At 46.5% G+C, this 13,426-nt stretch overlaps 1 protein-coding gene across 2 annotated transcripts in view; it reads right to left on the reverse strand.

Annotated features, from left to right (window-relative positions):
- The window catches only part of SLC16A3 (solute carrier family 16 member 3), a 34,262-nt gene extending 22,502 nt beyond the window's left edge, over positions 1 to 11,760 (reverse strand). Inside the window, exon 1 of one of the 2 annotated variants that reach the window (XM_074971036.1) lies at positions 11,599 to 11,760. The gene's annotated coding sequence lies outside the window, so the exon portion shown is untranslated. Of the gene's footprint in view, positions 1 to 10,700; positions 10,812 to 11,598 lie in introns of those variants that run through there. The other variant, XM_074971037.1, reaches the window with a different exon arrangement.
- Between the last annotated feature and the right edge of the window lie 1,666 nt (positions 11,761 to 13,426).

Raw genomic sequence — 13,426 nt, forward strand, 5'->3', positions numbered from 1 at the left:
ATCAAGGTTAAGAAAGGCATCCATAGCATTCACTACACTCAACAACATATGGAAATCAAATATATACAGTACCAAAACAAAACTGAGAATTTTTAATTTAAATATCTCAGTGCTAACGTGTGGCTGAGAGTTGGAAATCTATTAAAAAGTTAGAAAATGAGAGGCTTTTGAAAATATTGCCTTTGAAAGACTCTAGGTATTGGATTGGGAGACTTTACCAGCAAAGAGACCCAAGAAGTTACCAACCTGCAGCTTGTTTTCATTAGAATTAGAAGAAAGTATTGGACAAATTGTGGCATGTACTCTGGATGCCAAGACACAAACTCCCACCTGAAGCTGTCAAATGGAAACCACCTAGTGTGGGGAAACAAAATAGCCCCAAAAAAATCCTTAAGAAAGCTCCTTATAAGGGGGGGGGGGGCAGAACAACTACTCTCAAGACCATGAAGCAGCTGCTAATGACAGACAGATGGAAGAGACTTGTTACTGCCCTGTGTGCCAACATTGACACAAGAAGGCTGTACTAAAAATAAATAAAATAATAAAATACAGGCCAGGTCCTGGAAATAGTTTTATTTCCCTGCTTGCCTGGCTGTTGAGCCAGTGAAACAGACAGCAACTTGACTGAGCTAAGGTACTACTCGCAACCAGGCCTGTCACATGTTACCACCCAGCCCTTCCCTTACCCACTGAAGGCCTCCTGTCTTCAAGCCAGATCTTCTGCATGTAAAATCAGATCCAGGGAGTGCCAGAGAAGATTCAATCAAGCAGTGCTGCAGGTGGTGATCTGACATGTGAGCCACCTGTAAGCAGCTACAGACCCATCCTGGACCACTATATGCACTTCTCCTCACCTGCCCTTTATCAAAGGCAAACATCAGATTATGGCAGAACATTTAAGGAGGAGAGGAAGGGACGATCAGATCTTCAAAGGGAAAATAAAGGACACTTATGACATGGTAAGAGAGGGCGGTGAAGGGAACAGATTGTGTGCGATTATCATGGAGGACAGGTCCATCAGTGGCTATTAGCCAGGATGGGCAGAGATTGTGTCCCTAGCCTGTTTGCCTAAAGATGGAAATGGGTGATAGGGGATGGATCACTTGATGATTTACCTGTTCATTCCCTCAGAAGCACCTGGCACTGGCCACTGTCGGAAGATAGGATATTGAGCTAGATGGACCTTTGGTCTGACCCATGCTCAAGAACAGCCATACTGGATCAGGAAGGTGGGCGTAGCAGGGTGTGATGAAGTGAAGAAACAGTCCACCAGCAGGCACAGATTAAGGACAGCCTTTGGGCCTAGCTAGCCCCATCCCATTATATCTGCAGCCAATGTCAGGCCTGGGGTGGGGTAGAAAAGGAGAGAGTACGGCTCAGTTCAGAGCTAACTGGTGAAGAGGCAGGAGCGAGCTACTGCCCCATCTGATCAGAAGGGCCACTCGCTTGACAGCCACAAGGGAGCATATTCTGTCTACCAGCAAAGGGATGCTGCGAAGGAGACCTAGGAGTCTTTGGCAACTGGATGATCACACCCCAGAGACATTGTGGGGTTTGGCTGCACCAAACTTATAGCTGCCATGTCTGAAGGAGCCTGGGACAGTGTCAGGGTGTCACCCAACATCCATGAGAGGGCACCATTGGAGGCAAGCCACCACAGTAAATTGGACAATGGGGTCACACCCCAAACTGAAAGGACTCTGGTAGGAAGTAGTCCAGGGCAGTGGATTTAGACTCCATGCTTAGAATGCCCCCTGTTCAGGGGTCAACTCACCCAGGGACCTGGTGGAGTGAGAGGGCCTGGATCTCCCTACCCCCCAATGTTTGAAAAACTGAGGCACCTTGACCAAGGAAACAAGTGGCTGGAAGTCAGGTGCACAAACCACTAGGCTGCCTGGCCCTCCAAGCACCGTTACACATGGCTTTGGCAATAGGGGAAGAGGTGGAAGGAGAAGTCTCAAGTACTCTCTCATAAGCTGAGCTATCCCCACCTCACCTTCTCTCCATTTGGAAGGAAGCTGAACAATTTACAGTAAAAAGCAGTGTAGAAGAAAATAATCCTTATCACTCAATTCCTTTTACCTTTTTCTCCCAGTATCAGCCCCTTTCTTCTCTGGATGCCCAACACCTTTAGAAAAGAAAAACCTCCTATGCTCCCATCTTGTCTCTGATCTCCACGCTCTCCTAGATTTTCTATTTGTATTTTTGATCCTGTTACTTTTTCCCCCACCATACTTCCCTCTGTTCATTGCTCCCCTCCTTTTTCCTCTTCCAACCCTAAACTGATCTTCCCCTTGCTCTGTCAGACTCATTCTTTTTTTTTTTTTAAATTCGCTGTCAGTCCTTTGTCTCCCCCTCATGCTCTCTCAACAGAGGCTCCCTGATGCCCTGGCCCTGCTCTAATCGAGTGTTCACTGCTGATGCAGGGACAGCAGCTTCCAGCGGATGGAGGAGATGTGACTGAGCAAGGCTCACTGTTCCCAGAACCATGCCTGTATGTAGATCTAACTTTGCTGGGTGGAGATGGCTAGCTCAAGCGAAGGTCTGGCTCGATGTGGGAAGAGCAGAGATAGGGCAATCCTGATGGGCAGCCCCTTGAGATACACATGTTCCCAGCAAATATGCTATTCATTTTTCTGGCCTAACCAGCCAGCACCAGTGGCTCCTTCCAGTCTGCCTGGGTTACAAAAACCAGGGCAGAACAATGGATTTTTCTGAAGTCTGTAGGGACAGATCACTGAAAGCAGGAGAAGTCCTCATTTTCGGGGACACAGCCATCCTACTATTTATGAGACAAAAGGAAGCCTTTAGAGTGGTAGCCGTGTTAGGCAGTGAGCTACAGGAAGAAAGGGAGATTCATGAAGAATGGGGAGAGGCATCAACAAGGAGGAAATAAGGAACAGAAAACAAGCATAGGAGTTCTGAGAAAGAACAGTATAGAAACGAAGAACAAGAAAAGAGGAAACAGTAAAAGGAAACCCAAAGCACGTGCGCCACGGAGCCTGTAACGTGGCTGAGAATGGGCGGAAGCAGCAACGTGCAGTTTCTCCCACCGCGGACTGGAAAGGGGCCCAGTTCCCATTCGCGGAAGCAAGAGGCCCGGCTGCCTTCCCTCGTGCGCCCCACGAAACCATCTCCGCCGCCAGTTCACGCCGCAGCGCCCCGGCTTCCCCGGCCGCCCCCGGCCTCCCGCTGGCCCCTGGGATCCGCTGCCGCCCCAGCAGCTTGGCGCAGGGGGCAGAGCGCTGCTGCGGGGCTCGGCTGGGGGAGGCTCCACGCCGGGCTCAGGGCAGCCCTCGGGAGGCGACACTCGCTAATGCGCTCAGCAGCGGCACAGCTGACACTCGAGCGCCCGGCTGCACTGAGACGTGAAGGACGTGACTCAGGCAGACGGGAGCTACCGTAATTACCAGATACGCCCTTGCCATACAAACCAGACTCCTAGAATGACCGGGGATTCACGCTCTCACCACACCGCCCAAAGCTAATGTAGTTACCAGATAATAGCTCTCTCTGCCTCCATTATTCACCCCCGTGTTACCTCAACATACCCTAAATCTGCCTGTTAAAAAGAATACCAGCCTCTCTTTCCAGTCACAAGGAACCAACTTTCTAATATTCATATATGCAACACTAATGGCAAATTAGTACCCATGGGTTAATTAAGATATGTAATTCTTTGTGTATAAACAAAGCAACTGTGAAAGGAATCCACATACAAACAGCAAGCAGTAGCTATCACATTTGCTTCATTCTAGATATGATCTTGATTGTTTACAATCCATGCTGTACCGCATGCTTAGTATAGAAAGTCGCTGCTCTACCAATGGGCTGAAATGGAGCATTCCAGGAAGTAGATTTTTCAGCCACAGAATAAATTAGATTTACAGTAGCTCTATCAAAGTAATAGGGACTCATCATATGGATTGATGGGATACCTCCAGATCTCATTAACATTATACAACTTGTATAAAGAGAACAGCAAAGAATCAGGGGTGCTGGAACAATTTGTATAGCAGGGGTGCTGAGGGTCATTGAACCACACTGGAAACCACTTCAAGCCAAGGGGTGCAGCAGCACCCCTAGTACCAGCACCTGTGCAAACAATCACATTTACAACTGACAGCTCCAGAAACTCTGCTCATTTTCTAACATTGATTGAGGGGCCCTGTCTATCCTCCTCTTGTGTGGTTATCTAGCCTTTGCAGAGCAGGCCAAACCAGGTTCACTATCTTATTCAGAAAAGGAGGACTTGTGGCACCTTAGAGACTCTATTTGGCCTGGTCTATATAGGCTGGCTAACCATGTGTGTGCACTTACAAAAAGGAGCACAGTCTTTGAAAATAGGCTAGTTTTCTATTATAGATTTTCATAGGTGCTGAAGACCCACAGCTTGAACTGAAATCAAGAAAGCTGCAAAACCCAGAACTTCTAAAAATCAGGCCCTTAGGTTCCATAGGGAAACAGCAAAGTCAATGTACTCTTCCCCCCCACCCCCCCAAAAAAGTGTCAAAGTATATAGCACTAGAGATCAAAATAAAACAGCAATTTTTTTAAAAATTGCTCTAATGATGGATTCACACACAGATCTGTGAGACAGACTGATATTAAGCCATTGCTAATTCTCCATATTAAATATGAATTGATGTTAGAAGTCTAAAAACTAGGAGCGGTGAGCCTCATCTCTGTAAACTTAGAGAAAGCAGATAAAGACAGAAAGCGGTCTACTAGATTAAATACCTTCCATCAGGGACAGTGTGTGTTAGAAAGGAGATTTACTAGTCTCACCCAAAACGTCTTTTCAACAATAGTCACAACACAGTGTTAAGATCTCAATGGCCACTGGTTCCTTGCCTAGTTCTTCCACTGTTGTTAGCACCAGAGGAGCAGCACTGGTGGTAGCCATGGCAGTGACATTTTAAGGGAAAAAAAATCTAGTACAGACGAGAACTAAACTAACTGATAGATTGAGGATGTTTCATCCTCTATCAGCAGGTTACTCAAAAATTGTCCATTATGGGGTTTCAAGCACCTTTCTCTGAAGTAGCTACATCCGATGAAGTGAGCTGTAGCTCACGAAAGCTTATGCTCAAATAAATTGGTTAGTCTCTAAGGTGCCACTAGTACTCAACTCCTTTTCTTTCCGGCTGTAGTCAAATTTATTTTTTTTTTTTTGGGGGGGGGGGGGGAGAAACCAACTATCAGACTAACTAGGCTTATGTCCATCTCCAAGGAAAGCTGGTCTGATCCAGCCCACCAATTCCTATATGCCTATGTGTTATGTTTACACTAAATTTCACCTATTAAAGAATTGCATGCCAGACTCCTTGTTGCTTTAGTAATATTATCCATGTTTAATCATATATAAAAATAACCAAAAGGGAGAATGGGAAGGTTTTATATGCTTCCACTCTCCAAATTATGTCTGCCTGTTCCCTTAGAAACCAGTGCAGGAATAAATACAATGGAATATTAGCTGATTATTCACAGTAATATGCAGGATGCTGTCGGTGTGTAAGAAGTGTTGGCTTACTGTATCCAAAAGGAGAAGCTTTGTAATATAAAAGATTTTTAAAACAGAGCAGTTTTACGATTTGCAAGTCAGCCTGACATCTTTTATTGCCTGTGTAGCAGTATCCCATGGTGCAGGGATTAAGGCACAGATTTTTAAAGGTATTTAGGTATTGGGCCACTCAGCATTCCAAGGCTTAAGTGATTTAGGAGCCTAAGCCTCAGTTCCCACTGGGTACCAAAAGGAAAGCAGATCTTTGATGAGTAGCATTAGAGTAGCACTGAGAGTAGTACCAGTTGAGCTCAGGACCCCATTGTGTTTCTTGGTGCTATACAAATGCAAAGGAAAGATGGGCCAAACCTGAGAGTTAGGAGACCCAAGTTTAGTATATTAAAGATTGGAAGTTGCTTAATAGTATGGTGATGGGAGGCATATAATACCTAGGTTGATAGAAGAGATGGTACCTATCCTGAAGATCTTAACCTAAATGGACAACAGAAAAATGTATTATCCCCAGTTTACAGATGGGGAATGGAAACAGAGATACTGACTTCTCCAAAATCACATGGGAAATTATGACCCCTATTAATGATCTGGAGAATGGTCTGGATTGCACCCTCAGCAAGTTTGCAGATGACACCAACTGGGAGGAGAGGTAGATACGCTGGAGGGTAGGGATAGGATACAGAGGGCCCTAGACAAATTAGAGGATTGGGCCAAAAGAAATCTGATGAGGTTCAACAAGGACAAATGCAGAGTCCTGCACTTAGGATGGAAGAATCCCATGCACCGCTACAGACTAGGGACCAAATGGCTAGGCAGCAGTGCTGCAGAAAAGGACCTAGGGGTTACAGTGGATGAGAAGCTGGATATGAGTCAGTGTGCCCTTGTTGCCAAGAAGGCCAATGGCATTTTGGGGTGTATAAGTAGGGGCATTGCCAGCAGATCGAGGGACGTGATCATTCCCCTCTATTTGGCATTGGTGAGGCCTCATATGGAGTACTGTGTCCAGTTTTGGGCTCCACACTACAAGAAGGATGTGAAAAAATTGGAAAGAGTCCAGCGGAGGGCAACAAAAATGATTAGGGGACTAGAACACATGACTTATGAGGAGAGGCTGCAGGAACTGGGATTGTTTAGTTTGCAGAAGAGAAGAATGAGGGGGGATTTGATAGCTGCTTTCAACTACCTGAAAGGGGATTCCAAAGATGATAGATCTAGACTGTTTTCAGTGGTAGCAGATGAGAGAACAAGGAGTAATGGTCTCAAGTTGCAGTGAGGGAGGTTTATATTGGATATTAGGAAAAATATTTTCACTAGTAGGGTGGTGAAGCACTGGAATAGGCTACCTAGGGAGGTGGTGGAATCTCCTTCCTTAGAAGTTTTTAAGGTCAGGCTTGACAAAGCCCTGGCTGGGATGATTTAGTTGGGAATTGGTCCTGCTTTGAGCAGGAGGTTGGACTAGATGACCTCCTGAGGTCCCTTCCAACCCTGATATTCTATGATTCTATAGAGATCAATTAATTTTCATTAGACGTCCCTCTTTAAAGCAACCCTCCTCCTACTGACACTTTTCAAGTCTGTGGAGTCAGCCCTGCAACACAGCATGAATCTACCTCTATTCTGACACTTTGCTGAATTAGTTTTATAGTAATCGAGATGTGAAATTAAAAATACATGACTTACTCTTCAATAGTTTCCCAGAATTATCCAGATCCAAACTCTAATCTGTTCAGTCTGTAAAGTGGTCTTCTCACTCACAATCATTATCCTCAAAGGCCACCACTGATGTCCCATCCACAAACCCCTTCTAACTACCTCTGTAACTTTGTCTCTCCCCCATGTCCACTTGAGCCTTTTTTCTGCCAATTCTGGCTTCCTTTCTGCCATGAGAGGTGAATTCTTCATTTCTGTTCTTTGAAACAGTTTTCCAGTTTCTATCATTCCCCTTCTGTCTCTTAACATCCCCCAATCTGATAAAACCCCAGGCACAAATTCTATGCTGTCTAGCTGTTCATCATGTCCCACATCAGCCCATTTCCTGTCTCTATTTACCTTCACACCATCTTATTGGGACACTTCCACTGATAACTACAGTAATATATATTGAGATACTCATCTGAACAATACATTACTAAACTGTATTGAAACCCTCCCTATGGATGCTGCTCCTTTTGAAGATAGGCAGTGCTGATCATTACATCATCTGCGATACTAATGGGAATTACAGGAAGTACTCCTTTCTAGACATGGAGCATGTTACCACCAAATATGTGCAGCCTACGCGCCTCCAGAAACAAAACTAACTGGAGACCCAAATATAAATCTGGCTCAATACACTCAAGTGTTGACGTAGATTTCTTTATATCAACAGAGCTGGAAAGAGCATGTGTCAATTATTTTCTTTAACAAACATTTATAGTTCAAGAACACCCATAAATCCAACTATCACTCCATGAACCCTTAAAGTGTAATTCTGTAAACAAGACGTCATGGATCTCTTAGCTTACTGACATTCACTAATTTGTCAAATGTGCTTAATGTACAAATAAGCAGATTTTCCCCCTAATGCCTGTGTTTTTACATCACACCCACCACCATTGTATCTAAATGCCTTACCTCTCAGCATCACAAACTCACCTTGGGAACTGATAGTCAATCCATGCCCTTTCTGTCTTTGTACATAATCAGCTGAAGGCTAACTTATTAAAGACACCTGCATAGCCCCACTGAAATGCCATTGCTTTCAGTATGTTTGCAAAGGTAGAAATTACTGGACCTGTAACTAGAGTTCAGTACATAACTGTGCTGATGGTACAGGAGAAGGACTAGAAGTCCATGTCTTACAGCTATCCTGACTCTGCAGTGCTCCTAAGAGTAATAAATAGTATACAAAATTGTCAAACTTCTTCATAGCAGGGACCGCCTTTATTCTGAGTTTTATGAAGCACCAAAAAAAATAAAAATAAAAATAAAAAAATATCAGTGCCAAATAATAAATACTAATAAAGGCTCAAATCCTGCAAACACTTATGCACATTTGATTACTCATACTGAAGATCATGGGACTACCCAGGTATACAGAGTTGTTCACATGCATAAGTGCTTGTAGGATCAAAAGCAGATATGACTGAATATACAGGAAGAGGTCTGTTGAGTAAGATGGTGTCATTTTACAGAGTCACTTTTCAGCATAGAAGTAGAACTCTAGTTTACAGTGTCACAATTTAAAGTCTGTGAATTTATGCCTCAAAAATGTACACTTCATTCACAATTTAAGAATGCATACAACTGATGTGAATCATTGTCCTAAAATTACTACTTCCAACTTAATTACTACACCAATATATTGTACTAACCATACACATGGACTTCTGTTCCAAACTACTGATCTGCCATTCCAAAATAATTGAACAACCACTCCCTCAGACACAGATATTGCAAACCTTTAAATAACTCACTATGTAACTCTAAGAGGACTATAAATTAAAAGTTCTGTATTAAGCACTCACGCATCAGTCAAACTCAATGTCCATTTCTGCCTGTGTTCCAGGACCAGTGCTAATAATCTTGTCAAATGAGGAAATGGAGCTGTTAAAATTTCTGTCTTTTGCTTTTTTAAAAAGCCAAATAAAATAAAGAATAAGGCAAAATAATAACTCAGTGTGTGAGCAACAGCCAAACCATTTGTTTGCAAAGTCAGTGTAGTACAGAAGTTTCAAATCAAAGCAAATGCCCTGAATCTGTACAAAAAGGAGGGCATTCATGGGGGGGGGGGAAATGAGGAGGGGAGGAGAGTGTGTGTGTGTACGTACCTACCTACCGATACATCCTAGCTCTTGACAACCAGAAGAGGTTGAAGTTGTCTCATGCTGGTCACCAAAAAATTAAACACCAATATCAATAGCCACTTTAGAAAATGTTGGCCCAAGTAGCCAATGGTGTTCACATGCTGTGCTGAGATAATTTCTCTGCTTTATAAAGGAGCATATTGGTAAGGCTCTACCAAATTCACGGCCATGAAAAACATATCACTGACTGAAATCTGGTGTGTCCCCCCTGAAATCTGGTCTTTTGAGTGCTTTTACCCTATACTATGCAGATTCCATAGGGGAGACATTGGGGGGTCCTGACCCAAAAGGGAGTTGCAGGAGGGTGGGGGTGCAAGGTTATTTGGGGGGGGGGGGGCGTGTTATTGCCATCCTTACTTCTGCACTGCCTTCAGTGTTGGGCATCTGGAGAGCAGCAGTTGTTGGCCAAGTGTCCAGCTCTGCAGGCAGCAGTGCAGAAGCAAGGGTGGCAATACCATACCATGCCATCTTTACTTCTGCACTGCTGCTGGCAGTGGCTCTGCCTTCAGAGCTGGGCTCCCAGACAGCAGCCACTGCACTCCAGCTGCCCAGCTCTGAAGGCAGCTGCTGCCAGCAGCAGTGCAGAAGTAAGGGTAGCAGTACTGCAACCTCCTACAATAACCTTGCCACACCCCCACACACACACACACACACAACTCCTTTTTGGGTCAGGACCCCTACAATTACAACACCCTGACATTTCACATATAAATATCTGAAATCATGACATTTACAATTTTTTAAATCCTATGACCATGAAATTGACCAAAATGGACCTTGAATTTGGTAGGGCCCTACATATTGGGCTTTACTCTGATTAGTCTTCTATTAAACTTATTTTGCAGATTTTTCATTGATCTGAAGACGACTTCAGAATTTAAATCATGCTAAAATAAGAGATAAGAACATAAGAACGGCCACACTGGGTCAGACCAATGGTCCATCTAGCCCAGTAGCCTGCCTTCCCACAGCGGCCAATGCCAGGGAAGATGGTTGGATGGAAAAATCCTCAGCTCCCTGATCTAGGTATAAAACGATCAGAAGCATCACATGAAACACAGAAAACAGGAAGGAATCGGTGGCCAAAGGCATTTAAGTATCACATTATATATACACATCTTCAGTACTCGCTGGTGAGGGACATCGGCTGATTCGGACATAGTCCTCGCCTCAGATGAGAGCGCTGGGAATAAACGTTCCCAAGACAGAACAGTCTTACCGGCTTCATGGTGCGGTGCTTACGTTACAACCACGGAGAAATGCTCCGGATTGTTCTACTCTGAAGAATAATGTAAAGAGCTAAGACAAGAGACTAGATAGAAAAGCCTCTTTCTTACCTTGTCCAACCCAAAAACGGAACAAAACCTCTTCCGAGGCTAATTTTGCACATTAATTGTATTCAACGCAGACCGATGCGTGCTCCTTCCCAAGCGCCGGCCGAAGCAGACGGGCGCAGAGTGCGCCAGCCGCTGGAGCCAGGGTCGGGAGGAGGGGGAGGGTGATCCCAGCTCCAGAAGCGGGAGCCGCACAGCGCGGGGCCATCGGACACCTGACGTGCAGGTTGGGCACCGGAACATTTCGTGCCTGCGCCACGCCAGCGGAGACATTCCGTTCCCATCGCTCACTGCACGCGGACACGCAGCGCCCCCCCCCCGGTGTCTCTGAGCTCCCCAGGGGGCCAGGCTGCCCCCGCGGAGCGGCTCGAGGGAGCACCCGAAGCAGAGAACCTGGACAAAGGACTGGCGAGGGGATGCGCCTCCAGCTGGCGATCGTCCCCCGGCCCCTCCTGCCGCACAAAGATGCCAGCCGCCCCCAGTTCAGCTCGGGGGAGGGAGGCTTTTGCGAACAGACTGGTCGAGTCCTGCCAATGAACAGGCTCCGCTCCAGAGCCCCCGCGCCCCTTGCCGGGCGCAGCTGTCCAGGAGCGCCGAGGGAAAGGGGATGCGCCGGGCGCTCCCGGCCCGGACCCTACCGGCCTCCTGACCTCGCCCAGGCTAATCCGGAGACCCCGACACACTGGGCTCTGGCCCGCGTCGGCCCGGATCTCCCCCCGGTTCTGGAGCGGCTGATTTCATCCGCATCCCCCCGCGCCGGCTGCAGCGCCGGGATCCCTCCTGGGGAGGCTCCCACCCGCGCGGGGGCTCGGGGAAGCCGCCGCCGCCCGCGCGCCGGAGCGGCCAGTCAGCGTCTCAGCATCCCGAGCGGCCGCGCCCCGGCTCCCTGGGATTCACCTACCTGGACGAGCCTGCGCTGGTCTCAGTCCCGGTTCCGAGACCGACCCGACCCGCTGGCTTCGTCTCGGCTTCCGGGCCGATTTAACGCCTCTTACTCAGCAGCAGCAGCGGGCGGCAGCCGCTAGATTCCGACCAACGTCAGAGCAGCCGGGTCCGGACACCTGACGGGTCCTAGCGCCTCCCACCACGTGGTGAATTCAGAGCCAAACCCGCCCCCGACCTGGGCCCACCCAGGCCACAGCCAGATTGGCCGTAACCATCATCATAGCATCCACGGCTACAGATTCGGAGCCACCAGGGCCACCTAACCAGAACCATCCGGCTCAAGGCCAGAACGCGAAGGTCTGGGTACAAGCAGGTCCAGAGCCGTAGGACCTAATACCCTGAACACCCCTGTAGAAGTCAAAGTCCTAAACTCTCCAGGTTTCTGGGCACTGGCTCCCACCTCATCTTAACACAATTTCCAAGCTCCAAGGACACACCGCTTTGGGTAGCTGGGACTCCTGAGTTCTCAGACTGCCTCTGACACTTACCTATTTGCTATGGGTCTGAGCATATCACTTACCCTAACATGAGGATTAGGAAGCTAGGCAGTAGATCCTCGCATTAAAATGACCTTAGATACCTAGAGTTATTATTTTAGTGTCTCATTATATCAAAACTATCCAGGCTCTGTCACACCCAAACTGGCTGCATTAGTCAGTGTGGGGATCATTATACACTCAAAACAGGTGATTCTGATCCAGTTAATTCTCCCTGGTTTAGCTGTTAATTCTGAGTGGTGAGCTCTGCATTTCAGGAGCCCTGTTACCAAGGTTAATGCAGGGGGGGCAGGTGTGCTGGATATCAGAAATAAAACAAGTATTTTAAGGGCTGGGAGATCAATATGTTGAGCAAAAGTCAGAACTCGTGAGCAGTTGCATGGTCAGCTGTATCAAAATTCAAGATTCTAGCTCTAATCTGACCAATTAAAGCATTTTTTTAATTAATTATTTTTAGGACACAGCAAGGTGAAATTTAATGAGGTTGGTAACACTGTATCTTTTATCTCTGTCCCCTCTCCCCACCCAAGCTGCAGTCTTCTCTGGAGCTGCTCAGAATTCACCTTTCTCCCTGGAATATCTGTTGACAGACCCTTTCCTATGCAAGCCTATTTTATTCTTAAGGTAAAATAACTACAGAGAAAACATCTTAAAAAATAAAAAACCCTACATGCATGATAATATGCTTACCAGAGATCACCCCAAGCCTAACATGGGCTCTGGCAGGAACAGTCCTTCAAAACTCTACCCAAGGGGTTCTTTGTAGTTTCAGGTTAATCACAGCTTCAGCTGAGAACAAGCCCAGTAGGCCTAGTCCTTCTAACCCTTCCCTAAGGACTTGGGCCCTGCATAGACCACAAGTCCTGTCCTTTTGCTGGATCACAAACATAAGAACAAGAATGGCTATATTGGGTCAGACCAAAGGTCCATCCAGCCCAGTATCCTGTCTGCTGACAGTGGCTAATGCCAGGTGCCCCAGAGGGAGTGAACCTAACAGGTAATGATCTAGTGATCTCTCTCCTGCCATCCATCTCCACCCTCTGACAAACAGAAGCTAGGGACACCATTCCTTACCCATCCTGGCTAATAGCCATTCATGGACTTAACCTCCATGAATTTATCTAGTTCTCTTTTAAACCCTGTTATAGTCCGAGCCTTCACAACCTCCTCAGGCAAAAAAAGGCCCTGACCCTGTTTGAAACTAAAAATCCTTTATTTGTCTGCTGTTCCCTGCATAATCCAGTCTGAAATTGTATATGTGCCCCTCTCCAGGGGGCAGTTTCAAAT

This window comes from Natator depressus, chromosome 14 (genome assembly GCF_965152275.1).
Source record: "Natator depressus isolate rNatDep1 chromosome 14, rNatDep2.hap1, whole genome shotgun sequence".
Lineage (NCBI taxonomy): Eukaryota > Metazoa > Chordata > Testudines > Cheloniidae > Natator > Natator depressus.